A 14,667-nucleotide genomic window follows, 5' to 3' on the forward strand; every position below is an offset into this window, starting at 1 on the left:
GGCGCCCGCTTGGGGTCCTCCTCGCAGCTCTTGAGACTTCCTGCCCCGTACGGAGGTCGGAGCGGCCTCTCCAGCCCTCCTCACGCTGCGAGCTCCCGACAACTGGGCCGAGGTCTGAGACCACAGCCTCATAGGCCTGTGGCACGCGCCGCTGACCCTCGGCACCCGGCACTAACGCGGCGCCTCCTAAATGGTCGTTGACTGAGTTAAGGTACAGTTGGGTCCACTCTGTCTTCCCACAATGTCCTGCCCGGCCATCAGTGCCGTTCTTGTCTGGGACAGGCGTTAGGGTTACAAGCACCTCCTATACCTTCATGTCTCTTCATCAGTAGTTCTTGAAGCACCACCATCTGCGACATTTTACAAATGCAAGTTTTCTCATCTTACCCAGACCTCCTGAATCGGAAACCGAATATGGAGTCCAGTCACTTGTATCTTAAGCCCTCTAGGTGATTCTAAAGCACGTTAAAGTTTGAGACTCACTGTTTGATCCTTAACTGCAATGCTGTCGGCCACGGGGAAGGGCCCAGACTATCACCTCCAATTTACGGCGTAGCTAAGGCTGATATGAACAGCCCACTCATTGGAAAAGACCCTGATGCTGGGAAAGATTGAAGACAGAAGGAGAAGAGGGCAACAGAGGATGAGATGGTTGGATGGCATCAAGGACTCAATGGGCATGAACTTGGACAAACTCTGGACATAGTGAGGGACAGGGAGGACTGGCCTGGTATAGTCCTTGGGGTCACAAAGAGTTGGACACAACTTAGCAACTGTACAACTAAGGCTTGAAGACATTTTGTCTTGCTAAAGGCCACACAACTGTCATGCTGGAAAGCTGTGACTGGGACCCAGGTTTTCTGACATCTAGTCCAGTTCTCTATCTCAAGAAGTATTTATTAAGTGCCTACTATGTGCCAGGCACTGTTTTAGGTGCTGGAGAAACTGCAGGGAATGGAAAATAAAATTACCTGCGATTCTGGGCCTGACAGTGGAAAGAGACAGGCGCAAACAAGTAAGTAACTTGTATGTTAAATTATGATGTATTTTTAAACAAGAAACAGAACATAACAAAATCCAAGTAAATGGACTAAAGGCTGGGATGTCGTTTTATAATAGATTGGGTAGAAAAGAAATCACTGCAAAGGTGACGTTTTCACAGAGACCTGAAGGAACTGAGTGATCAAGTAACGATTGTATGTGGAGAGAGTGCAATCCAGGCAGAGGAAAAGACAAAGTTTCTAATAAGAGCAGCCTGGCCAGCAAATTGCTTTACCCTACGTTCCCATTCATCACAATAACAGAGGTTAACATTTTGACTGGGGTAATTGGTTTCCATAAACTGTGAGATGTGGCCCCAAAGTCTAGCAAAAAGCTAGATGTTGAGTAGGTGTTTAGTACATTATTGTTAAAAGGACTATGTTGTGTATGTAGAATTATAATACAGAACAAAACTGGATGAGGGCGTGAGGAAGGAATAAGGGTCGTGGCTTTGGCAGATCAAAAGAAGGTGGTAATGCCCTTAGGGTCTGGGCCTGTGGGCTGGAAGAGAGTCTTTTAGGTGAAGAGTAAAATGAGGGGACGTCTTGAAAGTACACAGGGCTCGGGTTGCAAAATGCTTCAGTACCAGAGATTTATTCTGTGAGTAATGGATAATCATGGAACATGTTTGAGCAGGTGAGTTAACAGGGAGAGAGCCAATCACTTTGGCAGTTTTGGAGGTGGTACAGTGATATCTCAGAGATAATGTGGGTTTAGTGCCAAGCTGTTGCAGAAAGGCGGGTTGTGTGACTTTTGGTTTCCCAGTGCATATCAAAGTTATGTTTACACTGTACTGTAGTAAGTGTGCCATAGTCTGAAAACACAATGTAAATACCTTAATTTAAAAATACTTTATTGCGAAAAGTGCTAAGCATCATCTATGCCCTCAGTGAGTTGTAATCTTTTTGCAATAGTTAATGTCAAAAATCACTGATCTCAGATCACCATAACAGATGAAATCATAATGAAAATGTTGGAAATACTGCAAGAATTACCAAAATGTGACAGTGATGCAAAGTAGGCAAATACTGGTGGGAAAATGGTGCTCATAGACCTGCTCCATGCTGGGTTGCCACAAACCTTCACTCTATAAAAGATGCCACCTCTGGGAAGCACGATAAAGGAAAGCAAAATAAAACAAGGTGTGAGTGTACACAGTCACTCATTTCCAGATTTGGCTTCATTCACCAATACAGATGAGAACAACTTCCTTTTCAATGTCTAATGAAGACTTAGTTCCTTGAAAATCCCGAGCAACTGCTTCCTTGTATTATTCTATTTATTAAGGTGTCTTTTCTTATACTTTACTAACTAGTTGTTTATAGAAGTAAGATACATGGTACAAAAAAGAAAATTCCAACAGTACAAAAGGGCATAAAGCGAAAGCAAAAGCTTCTTTCCCTTTTCCACTTTCCCAGTCCTACTTCCCGCAGGTAACCAATATTCACATTTATTTTATCTTTACAAAGGCATTTCATATGTATTCTAACATGCACACCTATTTATAGGCATTAATCAAGCTTCTTGATTGCAAGCAGCAGAAATTAACTCTCTGGATAATTTAAGAAGAAAGGGGATTTAATATGAGGTTTTGTTCATAGTTCACAGGTCCCACAAGGGGCAGAGAACCAGCCCGAAGCCTCCACAACCAAGAACAGTGCCCCAAATCATGTCAAGCTGCATCTTACACCGGGATGGAGTCTGCACAGGCCCTTTTTGGTGTCACTGTCTTCAGAGTCCGAGCCAGAGATGGGAGCATCTGAGTGGCCTGGCCAGGTCGTGTGTTTTGCCTTGCAGAACGGGAGCTGGGAAAGTGCATTTCTGGCATTTTCAGCATGCATAATGGGAGGCAGGCTCCACCATAGGAGAAGGTTTTGATGCTGGGCAGCCAAGAAGGATAACAAAGGTCTACTACAAATATTCCCTCTAGGGTAGATCTCTGTTGTTTATACCTGTCTTGCCTCTCCTACTCAGGAAAGAGACACCCTCTTTTTGGGGGGAGCTTCCTTCCTCCACTCTCAGTCTGAGTAGTTTAGTGATTACTGTATGTCCAAGCCCATTCCAATTCCTTCAGCCCAGGATTTCTTGTCAAAGCAGATGGGAAGAAGACCCTCTCTGCTGAGGTCCTCAGCTGTCATAAGTAGGCTGGGGCTTGCTCTGTCCCCAATTAAAGATGTCTTGCCTGAGAGTGAAGCCACTATACAGAAAAGCAGAGACAAGTGATAGAAAAAGATGGAGCCAGAACTGCTCACCATCTCCCAATTCTTATCAGTTAGGTTTGTCTTGAGCAGGGTGGTGGTTACTTGCAATCCAAGCCTTAACAGATGAATTTTTTTAACTTTTTAAAGCAATGGGTTCCTACTATGCGTGCTATTTTGAACATCCCCCCCACCCTTTTTTTCACTGAACTAGTGGCTTAGGCATCTTTTCGTGTGAATATAGATCTATTGCATCCTTTTTAATGGTTACATATAACACCATTAAGCAGATGTACCATAATTTATTTAATCATTTTTTAATGATGCACAATTAGGTTGTTTCCAGTTTTCTGCTGTTATTAAAAAAAAATCTGCATTGAATGGCACTTGTAGCAGTCAGGGTCCCAGCAGGTGACAGATGGTACATTTGGCTGGGGAAATGAGGACCATTTACTAACGGACTGATTACAGATATGTGGGCAGATACGAAGAGCCACAAGGGATGATGCAGTACTCAGAGGCTGATGACAGTAGGGAGCCATTACCAATCCAGGCCTACAGGGGGAGGGGAGAGAGCAGTTACTGGAGTTCTGCAGGAGAGAAAACTGGAGAAGTGTACCTGATGGGAGTTGTGGTCTCTAATAGAGGGGCGCAGCCGTCCTATGGCAACCCAGCAGAAGCAATCCCCAGAGGAATAAAACCTCTGGCCTCATCCTCCTCCTGCCCCCTGATCTCTTGCCAGTGCTCCTCATTGGCCAAACCTAACTGTTAGCCAGAGGTTCAGAGCCTACTGACGTGGTCCTCACAGTCAGCCCCTCCCAGGGAGGAGAGACTGAGGGGGCAAATAAAGAATCCAGTCCCTTGCTGCTCACACTGGTCCCTGGACCAACAGCATCAGTACCTCCTAGGAGCTTCTTAGAAATACAGCTCTTGGGTCTACCAGACACCTATTGAACCAGAATCCATTTCAACACCATTCCCAGGTGATTTGTGTGCACAAAGATTTTGAAGAGTGGATCCAGCACATCTTGGTACATAAATCTCTTCTGCAAGTATATCTATAGTCTTATTATTTATGAACTCTCTTCTAGGATTTTTTCACTGACCCTTATCTTGATCTGGGTCCTCTGAGAATCAAATGCCATAATGGTTTTTGCCTGGGAGAAATGCTTGTATAGGATAAAGGTGGAAGGAATCGGGAAAGAGAAGGAGTGCCTTCAGACCAAGATGCAGGTATAATGGGGAAAAGAGAGTGGGAGGGAAGGAGGCTTGGGTAGAAAGAGCTTCATATTGCCCTGAGATTTTGGGGATGACTCAAACAGGCTAATGGGGAGTGCCCAGGCAAAGGGAGTCTGCTAAGGCTTCGTGCATCAGACAGAAATGGCTGGGTTCTGGTGTCCCCACCATGCTTGGTCACTGGGAGAAGCCAAAGGAAGCGTAGCCTCAGGAAGAATGTCACAGCTAGAGGTTCTCAGTCAGCTGTCCTCCCAGAAGCAGGTTCTCTTGAAGGGCCAGCTGAGTGGTGCACCTGCATCACAGACACAATCCCTGTTCAGCCCACTTTGAGTGCCTCCTGTGTGCCACACATTATGTGTGTTAAGATGGTCCCCAGGGAATCCCACATGCTTGTGGAACAGGGCAGACTGTAATCTTTCATCATCAATTCAGAGTAAAGTGTCAGAGTTCAGAGGTGTCACTGACAGCTTCATGGGAGAGCTTGACCACAAGTTGGGCAGAAAGACTGGATAAGATCTGGGTAGTTGTAAAAAAAGGGAGGAAATAACGCTGGAAAGAGAGAACAGGGGTCCAGAGATTGGTGCAGTGGATTAGCAGGGAGGTAAGAAGTGTGGAAATAATCTCTAAAGAATATCGATTTACCTTAAAATATCTTTTTTTCCTGATAAGATGATAATATTTGTTGTAAGAATTCCAGTGTTGTAGAAATATAGAATATTGGCTTCTTTAGCTCCATGACTTTGGGTATTTACCGTCATATCCCTTGAATCTAGTACATTGGCTGTCAAGTAGTAGGTGATCAATAAATATTTGTTGAAAAAATAGTAAATGGAATGAAAATGAAAGGGCCAAAGAATCTTACTGATCAGAAATAAGTATGACATGATTAATGATTTGGTGAATATTTCTTTAGAGTTTTTCCTTTGTTCATATCAACATACTTTACCCAAACAGGATCATACTATTCATTCAGCTCGACAACTTGCTTTTTTTCACTTGACAATGCAGCTTAAGCTCATTTGTATGTTAAACACCTAGAATTAATGTCATTCTTGTTAATGACACTGTATGGATGTACAGGACTTTGTTTTATAATCTCCTTCTAGTGGATATCTGGGTTGTTTCCAACTTTTTGATTTTACATACAATACTCCAATAAGCTTCCTGTAAGCTTCCTGAATCTATTTCTGTTGAATAAATTGGTAGATGTGAAATTGCAGAATCAACAGGATATAAATACTAACATTGCAAATAAATCTTGCCTAATTGCTTTCCAAAAGGTTATACCAGTTTGCATTCCTACCAACTGGATAAGAGTGCCTGTTTATTCACATCCTTGACAACACTGGAATTAATAACCTGTTTTATCTTTTCCAATCTGATAGGTGAAAAACTATTTTGGAGTAAGTTTAGTTTGCATGCTTTTTAAGTAGAGAAGTTGAAGATATTTTGATGCATTTATAGACTTTTTAGATCTCTTTTTTGTGGGAGCTATCTATTCAAATCCTTTGGTCATTTTTATTTCTATTTTTTCTTTTTATTTCTCTGTTAATTTATATATTGAATAAATGTCATCTGCAAATATGCCTATCTGACTTGTCTTTTCTCTTGAGCTTATATTATTTTGGACCTTACAGAATTAAAAAATTTTATGTAGTCAAATTTATAAATCTTTTCCGTAATGATCTCTGGGTTTTTTCATCCAATACTTTCATCATTGGATTTTATTTTTTCGTTTACCTTGACATTCTTAGATCATTTGAAATTTGCTTTGGTGTAAAGTGTGAGGTTGGGGCTTTCCAGGTGGCACTAGTATTAAAGAACCCACCTACCAATGCAGGAGACAAAAGAGACGCATGTTCGATCCCTGGGTCAGAAGATCCCATTGAGGAGGGCAGAGCAGTCCACTCCAGTATTCTTGCCTGGAGAATCCTCATGCACAGAAGCCTGGCAGGCTATAGTCCATAGGTTCACACAGAGTCGGACAAGACTGAAGAGACTTAGCTTGCATGCAAGGTGTGAGGCAGGCATTTAACTTTATTTTTCCAAATGTTTATCAAGTTGCCCTGATCACTGATTGTATCAGCTGTCTTTTCCCACTAATGTTTGAATTACCATTACCATATATCTTACTAGACTCTAAAAGAAATATAATGACCCTCTGTGAAGGGAACTAATATGACAAATCAAAAGTGCCTTCTACAGAAATCTGTTGTTTGAGCAGCAAATAAGATGGTGTAATCAAAGAACAAATAAGCTCCTCATACTAACAAGAAGCCCAAGGAGAGGGTAAGCTACTCAATTGGGAAGAGGTATGAGAAGAATTAAGGTCCCCACTGAAATTGCCCTCTATGGGTGCCAACTTATCATCATTAGTAATATTTACATAATACTCTGGGTAAGCAGAGTAACTTGTTACTTTACCTCTATTAACACACTATTTAGTTCTAATAGTTCCCAGGTGGTACCAGTGCTGCTGATCTAAGGACCACACTTTGAGTAGCAAAACACTAGGCATTTTCCATTTGCTCTTGCAAAAGCTCTTTCCACCTTTCCAAACACTTTACTCAGGTACTATTATTATCACCAGCATTTTAAAGGTCAGCACTTTGAGTTGAAAGAGGTTAAGTAACTTTCCTAAGGCCTCACAGCAGTCTGTGATAGGGCTGGGGTTTGAGCTCAAGCAAGTGGGCCCCGAGGAGGTGCCCCTGCCCACGAGGCTAAGTTGCCTGTGGTCTCACAGCTGCCTGCCATTGAGGTGTGTGGTAGAAAATCCTGAACTAGGTCCTTGACCCGGATTCAGATCCTTGTTCTGCCACTTGTGTATTGTGTGACCATGGATAAACTACCTCACTTCTCTGAACCCGAGTTTTCTCATCTGACTACCTTGCAAGGTTGTCAGGGGGTAAAGTGAGATTATAAATGAAAAATAAAGTCTAGCAGTCCATTTATATATAAATATATATGCAGATATAGATAAGGTCTAGCAGTTTATATTGGAGAAGGCAATGGCACCCCACTCCAGTACTCTTGCCTGGAAAATCCCATGGACGGAGGAGCTTGGTAGGCTGCAGTCCATGGGGTCGCTAAGAGTTGGACACGACTGAGCAGCTTCACTTTCACTTTCCACTTTCATGTATTGGAGAAGGAAATGGCAACCCACTCCAGTATTCTTGCCTGGAAAATCCCAGGGACAGAGGAGCCTAGTGGGCTGCCGTCTATGGGGTCGCACAGAGTCGGACACGATTGAAGCGACTTAGCAGCAGCAGCAGTTTATATAAAGTTTAACAATTTATATATACATATATATGCATAGACTTTATAATATGATACATATATATATAAACATGCCTGCCTAAGTCCTTTCTATCACGGCCAACACTTTTTGACCCTATAGACTATAGCCCGCCAGGCTTGTCTGCCCATGGGATTCTCTAGGCAAGAATACTGGAGTGGGTTGCCATGCCCTCCTCCAGGGCATCTTCCCAACCCACGGATCAAACCCATATCTCTTATCTACATCAGCAGACGGGTTCTTTACCACTAGTGCAACCTGGGAAAATATATATACATATATATATAATCTATATAGGTGCTCAATATTTTATATATATATATATATATGCTCAATAAGCGACAACTTGTATGCATTACCCGGGACTTGAACCTAGGTCTTATAAGGCCTAATTCCATCACTCTTTTCTTTGCAACTGAACCTCTATTGGGAAGTATTCCAATCTGGTAAACGAATCCAAGTTGTAACCCTTGTCTGTTTTCTAATCTGACCACAGATCTTAACTGTGTTGAGTGTTTGGACAGAGGCCAAAAGACACAGCTCCAAGCCTTTCCTATCACACCTGCCTTCCAACCAGCAGACTCTATTGTGGGTGGAGTCACCTCCCACTAGTCTGATACCAGCAGCAGTTCTGGGTCGGAGCTGCATTCCCTGGCTCACTCCAAACCCCATTCCCCGCTGGAGCCCTGGGGGAGATGCTCATGGAAGAGCCATACTCTCCAGGGAGCCCAGTTACTAGAGACTGTAAATCGAAGCAGATGGCAAGTTAGATTCTACTCTGCCTGAGCCATCAACTTGTTGGACACCATCTCCCCACTCTGTGTCTCAGGCTCCCCATGTGTAAAATGAGAGAATCAGACCAGACTTCTGCTTCCTAACTTTTTGGCTGTGATCCCTTTGAAAATAGAGAATATCTGATAAAAACTTTGGACTAGTTTACCAATTTACACACTCTAACTTTCTATAGGAGATATAAGACTATCAATTTCCCTGAGTTGGGCACCAGCAGAAGGAGTTCCAGATTAACCAATATATGATTTAAAATCTCTCATATCACTTTAACACTCAGGTATCCATATAAACATAACTTCTTCATAGCTGCTGCTGCTGCTAAGTCGCTTCAGTCGTGTCCAACTCTGTGCGATGCCATAGACGGCAGCCCACCAGGCCCCCCCATCCCTGAAGCCTTCCTAAACCCCTAAACCAGATTCTACTAGTATAAGTCCTTTTAGCACCCTGTAATTTTTCTTTAAATTACTTATCAAAACTCTAATAAGTTATCTTTTTATTATCTATCCATTCCAACACACTCTCAACACCATGATGTCAAAAGTATCTGTCTTATGACAAAGATTCTCTCCATGACCAAACTCTAGACAGGTTCCTCCAAACCCTCTTCTTGACTAGGGCTCAATCACGGGCTGTGAAAGCTATAGACTCAACACAAATGATTCTATTCACCCATTTCCCCTCACATTAAAAAGACTTAAACACTAACATAGTTTCAAAGACTATGACCGTGGGACTTCCCTGGCAGTCCAGTGGTTAAGACTCCAGGTTCCCACTGCAAGGAGAGCAGGTTTGATTCCCTAAGAGGGAAACTAAGATCCTACATGCCATGTAGATCAGGCAAAAAAAAAAAAAAGACTATGATCCCTTAAGTGCCTGCCTGAGAAATCTCAAGGCTATCCAAAGAATTTGCTGTTTGTTCTGTCCAACACCTAACCAGAGGCCCCTGACCACCTTTTCTTACAGCATTTACTAAAAGGGGCTTACAGTTGTAAATCTTTCTCTGTCCCTTAAGATGTGTATATATCTCCTAAAATTCAGGAGTATCTTTCTCAAAGACCTGAAAGCCATTCTTTTAAAATGCAATCGTCAGAAAGAACAGGGCCTTCGTTTCCCAGCCACAGCGGGAGCATAGAATCTGACTTTGATGACTGCCAGCCAACAGACATGTCTGGGCTAATCATTTACACTGACCAATCCTTTGTAATTTTTTTCTTCTTCGACTTTACTTAAAACTCCCAGCCTCTTGATGAAAGTGAAAGAGGAGAGCGAAAAAGTTGGCTTAAAGCTCAACATTCATAAAACAAAGATCATGGCATCTGGTCCCATCACTTCATGGGAAATAGATGGGGAAACAGTAGAAACAGTGTCAGACTTTATTTTTGGGGGCTCCAAAATCACTGCAGATGGTGACTGCAGCCATGAAATTAAAAGACGCTTATTCCTTGGAAGAAAAGTTATGACCAACCTAGATAATATATTCAAAAGCAGAGACATTACTTTGCCGACTAAGGTCCGTCTAGTCAAGGCTATGGTTTTTCCAGTGGTCATGCATGGATGTGAGAGTTGGACTGTGAAGAAGGCTGAGTGCCGAAGAATTGATGCTTTTGAACTGTGGTGTTGGAGAAGACTCTTGAGAGTCCCTTGGACTGCAAGGAGATCCAACCAGTCCATTCTGAAGGAGATCAACCCTGGGATTTCTTTGGAAGGAATGATGCTAAAGCTGAAGCTCCAGTACTTTGGCCACCTCATGCAAAGAGTTGACTCATTGGAAAAGACTGATGCTGGGAGGGATTGAGGGCAGGAGGAGAAGGGGACGACCGAGGGTGAGATGGCTTGTTGGCATCATGGACTCGATGGATGTGAGTCTGAGTGAATTCCGGGAGTTGGTGATGGACAGGGAAGCCTGGCGTGCTGCAATTCATGGGGTCGCAAAGAGTCAGACACGACTGAGCGACTGAACCGAACTGAACTGAACCTCTGTGCAAATCAAAGTTGAATGAGTTCATACTGGACCCTCTTTCCTAGTGCAATAGTGTGTTACTGATTCAAATCTGTTCTTCCCACTTTAACTAGTGTCCAGCTTTGTTTATCATTGACATGTGCTCATTATAGGGTGCCTATACCCTGGCATGGTACCTGGCATATCACAGATGCTCAATAATATTTCCTGTTGAAATATGTTGATTAAAATCACCCATTTGGTCCAGTTATCTATCGTTGTGATACAAACCATCCCAAAACTTCATGGTGTAAGACAATATTATGTTCATGGATTCTGTGGGTCAGGGGTTTGAAGACAGCACTTCTCTGGTCTGATGTCTGGGGACACAGCTGAGATGATGTGAAATGACTGAGGAGGATCCACTTCCAAGATGGCTTCTTCACTCACCTGTCTGATGCCTGGGCTGGCTGGGGTGGCTGAAGGTTGGGTTCAGCTGACACTGTTGAATGGGTGTCTGCCTATGGCCTCTCTAGCATGATGGCATCAGGATAGTCATACTTCTTTCCTGGCAGCTCAAGACTCCAAGAACAGTGGGCCCATGAAGTTTCCCAAGGTGGAAACTTCATGGCCTTTTATCCCTAACCTAAGAAGTTAAACCTAACTTTTTTGCTAACTTCTTTTCTAGTATAAACCTAACCTCTTTGCTACCATATTCTATTGGTTGAAGCACTTATAAGTCTGCCTTGATTCAAGGGGAGGGAGTTTCAAAGAATTTGCAGTCTTGGTTTGTTTATTTTTATTTATTTATTGGCTGTACTGGGTCTTGTTTCTGCATGTGGACGTTCTCTAGGTGTGGTGACCGGGGGCTAGTCTTGTGGTGCACGGTCTTATTATTGCGGTGGCTTCTCTTGTTGTAGAGCGTGGGACTTGGCCTAGAGCATGCTCTGGGCTCTAGAGCATGTGGACTTCTTTTGCTATGGCTTGAGGCCTCGAGAGTGCAGGTTCAGTGGTTTGCGGCGCATAGGCTCAGTTGCCCTGCGGCATGCGGAATCCTCCCAGACTAGGTATCAAACCCATGTCTCCTGCATTGACAGGCAGATTCTCTACCACTGGAGCACCAGGGAAGTTCTGCAACCTGGTTTTAAAATCATCATAGTATCAGAGTCAGATTTGGGAAGAATTCTCTTGCAACTAATCCTCTGTATCAGTGAGGATTAGACTTGACTGCCTAGGACAGAAAATCCATAGAAACAGTGGCTTCAGTACTATAGAAGTTTCCTTCTCTCTCACATAAACAAAGCCTGGAAGGAAGCCATCTCGACTGGTTCAGTGTCCACAATGTTAAGGAACTGGACTCCTGCCATGGTGTTTCACCATTTTCACTGGATGACCCAAGGAGGTTGGTTGAGCTCCAATCTTCATAGGCACAATCCAACCAGCAAGAAGAAAAGGTAAGGAAGTTTCCTTTGAGGACATGACTCAGAAGCCCCATCTGACACCACCATTTATGGCCCATCAGTGGCACACTTAAGTCACTTGGCCATGCCTAGCTGCAAGGAAGGCTGGGAAATCTAGTCTTTATTTTGGAAGATCATAGGTCCAGAAAAATAAGCAATTAAAAAAAAAAAGGATTCTACTGTTAAGGAAAATGAGAAGATTGGATGTTGGCAGATATTTAGCAGTCTCTGCCACATCTTTTTATCCTGTTCTATTTCCTGTTCTGCTACTGATCAGCAGTGGGCCTGAACAAGATGCTTCCTCTGGCCTGGTTACCAAGTTCTCTGGTAATTAAGAAGGAGGATGCTGCAATCTAATAAAGAAGTTGAAAAGATTAAACAAATAAAGTGTCAAGGCTCTCATCTCAGGGAGAAGAACTGGAGCACCACCCAATCAGCCTCCTTTCTACTTTTCTGTGTGGTTTTCCCCTGGGATTTCTGGGAGCAGATTTTGAAAACTCCCAAACAGATTTGCTAAGTTCTTTCCAGCAAGAAGACCTAAAGAATTCATGTCTGTTACATTTTGGGAGTAACTTCTCTCTACACTTAACCAGGCTGAGCCCTCCATCAAGTATTAATACTTTCCCACTAAATTCAAATAGGTGCCTGCAGAAGTGAGTGTGAGACACAAAGTCAGCCATGAATTGAGCACTTATTATGTGTCTGACACTGAACCAAGTTCTGGGATCATAAAGTGTCCTCAGCCTTAATGAAAGGTGAAAGTGAAGTCGCTCAGTCGTATCTGACTCTTTGGGACCCCATGGACTGTAGCCTACCATGCTCCTCCCTCCATGGGATTTTCCAGGCAAGAGTACTGGAGTGGTTGCCATTCCCTTCTCCAGAGGATCTTCCTGACCCAGTGATCGAACCTGGGTCTCCTGCATTGTAGGCAGACACTTTACCATCTGAGCCACCAGGGAAGTCTCAGCCTTAGTCCTTTACATTCTTTTTGTTACAAGGTCAGGTTGTGAATTAAGTACAATCCATTCCCAGGTGGCACTAGTGGTAAAGAGCGCACCTGCCAAGGCAGGAGACATAAGATATGTGAGTTCCATCCCCTGGAGAAGGGCATGGCAACCCATTCCAGTATTCAGGCTACAGTCTGTAGGGTCGTAAAGATCCATAGGGTCGTAAAAAGTCAGACACAACTGAAGTGACTTAGCGCACAGTGTAGCAAGAGCATTGAATTGTGTCCCTCCCCACTAAAGATCTTTACAGATGTAATCAAGTTAAGATCACACTACAATCAAGATAGAGGATCAGGGCTGGCATTAGGGTGAGATGAATGAGGTAAACTGTGTAAGCACAAGGTCAGATTCTGCCTTTATTACAGTGGCCCACATCCAATGACCAGTGCCCTTAGAAGATAAGTAGAAGGGACAAAGAGGCAAAATCAGAAGAGTGTCATATGAGTATGGAGGCAGAGATTGGAGTAAGGCAGTCAAGGAATGCCAAGGATGGCTGACAAGGGTGGAAGAGATTCTCCCCTGGAGTCTTCAGGGAGATTGTGGCCCTGCTAATAAGACTGATTACAGACCTCTAGCCTCCAGAACTGAGGGAATTAATCTGTGTTGTTTTTAACCACCTAGTCTGTGGTACTTTGATATGGCAGTTCTTGGAAACTAATAGACATGGCCGGTTTGACATGTCACCTTGGCTAGGCTTTAATCCTCAGTTATTCAATCAAACAATAATCTAGATGTTGTCTTGAAGGCATTTTGTAGATATGATTAACATTTATGATCAGTTGACTTTAAGGAAGGAGGTTGTTTAGGTGAGCATGGTTTCATCAGTTAAAGCCCTGATGAGCAGACCTGAGATTGCCCTAGAAAATAAATTCTGCTTGTGGACTGTCACAGAGTTTCAACCTGTCCTTCCTGATGGCCTGCCCTACAGATTTTGAACTTGCTTGACCAGTCTCCACAACTGCATAAGCCAGTTTCTTGCAATAAATGTCAATATATCTCTTACTGCTTTGTTTCTTGTGTGGAACTCTGACTTATATACAAAAGGATGATGTGAACTTCAAATACGTTTACTTAAAAAGCTATGGAATTGCTGAAGGTTTAATGGAGGAGGTGGCTTTTGGCAGGGCCTTGAAGGATGGGTAGGAGTTTGTTAGGTGGGAAAAAGCTTTTCCAACAGAGAAAACAGCCTGTGCAAAGGCCTGGAAACCATGCCTCCTCTACCCTCAGTGATAGGCTTACAGAATTTGGAGTCACATTCTGGTGGCCTCTCCTGTCAAGCTGAGGACTTCAGCACTTGTCCTGGAGGCTAGGGAGTCTCCTTTATTATTTGTTCATGTATCTCTTTATTTTTTCTTTTTAAACACCAAGATATAATTTTCATAGGTCTAGTGCACAGGTTTTAAAGAAGAACTTGGTGAATTTTTACATATGTATATATCCATGTAATCCCCACAATAATCAAGATATAGAATCTGGGCTGGGATTAGGATGAGGTGAGTGAGGTGAACCGTGTAAGCACAGGGTCAGATTTTGCTTTTAAGATTTTGATATTTTGTTCATCATGGACTTTTGGCATTCATTTTGATTTTGAAAACTATTGTTTATTTTGATTACTTAGGTTTATTTGGCCCACACTTGAATTTTCCACCTTGGAGAGAGCCTCATGCCTCACTATAGTTTCAGTTCAGTCGCTCAGTCG

This window comes from Capricornis sumatraensis, chromosome 6, assembly GCF_032405125.1.
Source record: "Capricornis sumatraensis isolate serow.1 chromosome 6, serow.2, whole genome shotgun sequence".
NCBI classification, from domain to species: Eukaryota; Metazoa; Chordata; class Mammalia; order Artiodactyla; family Bovidae; genus Capricornis; species Capricornis sumatraensis.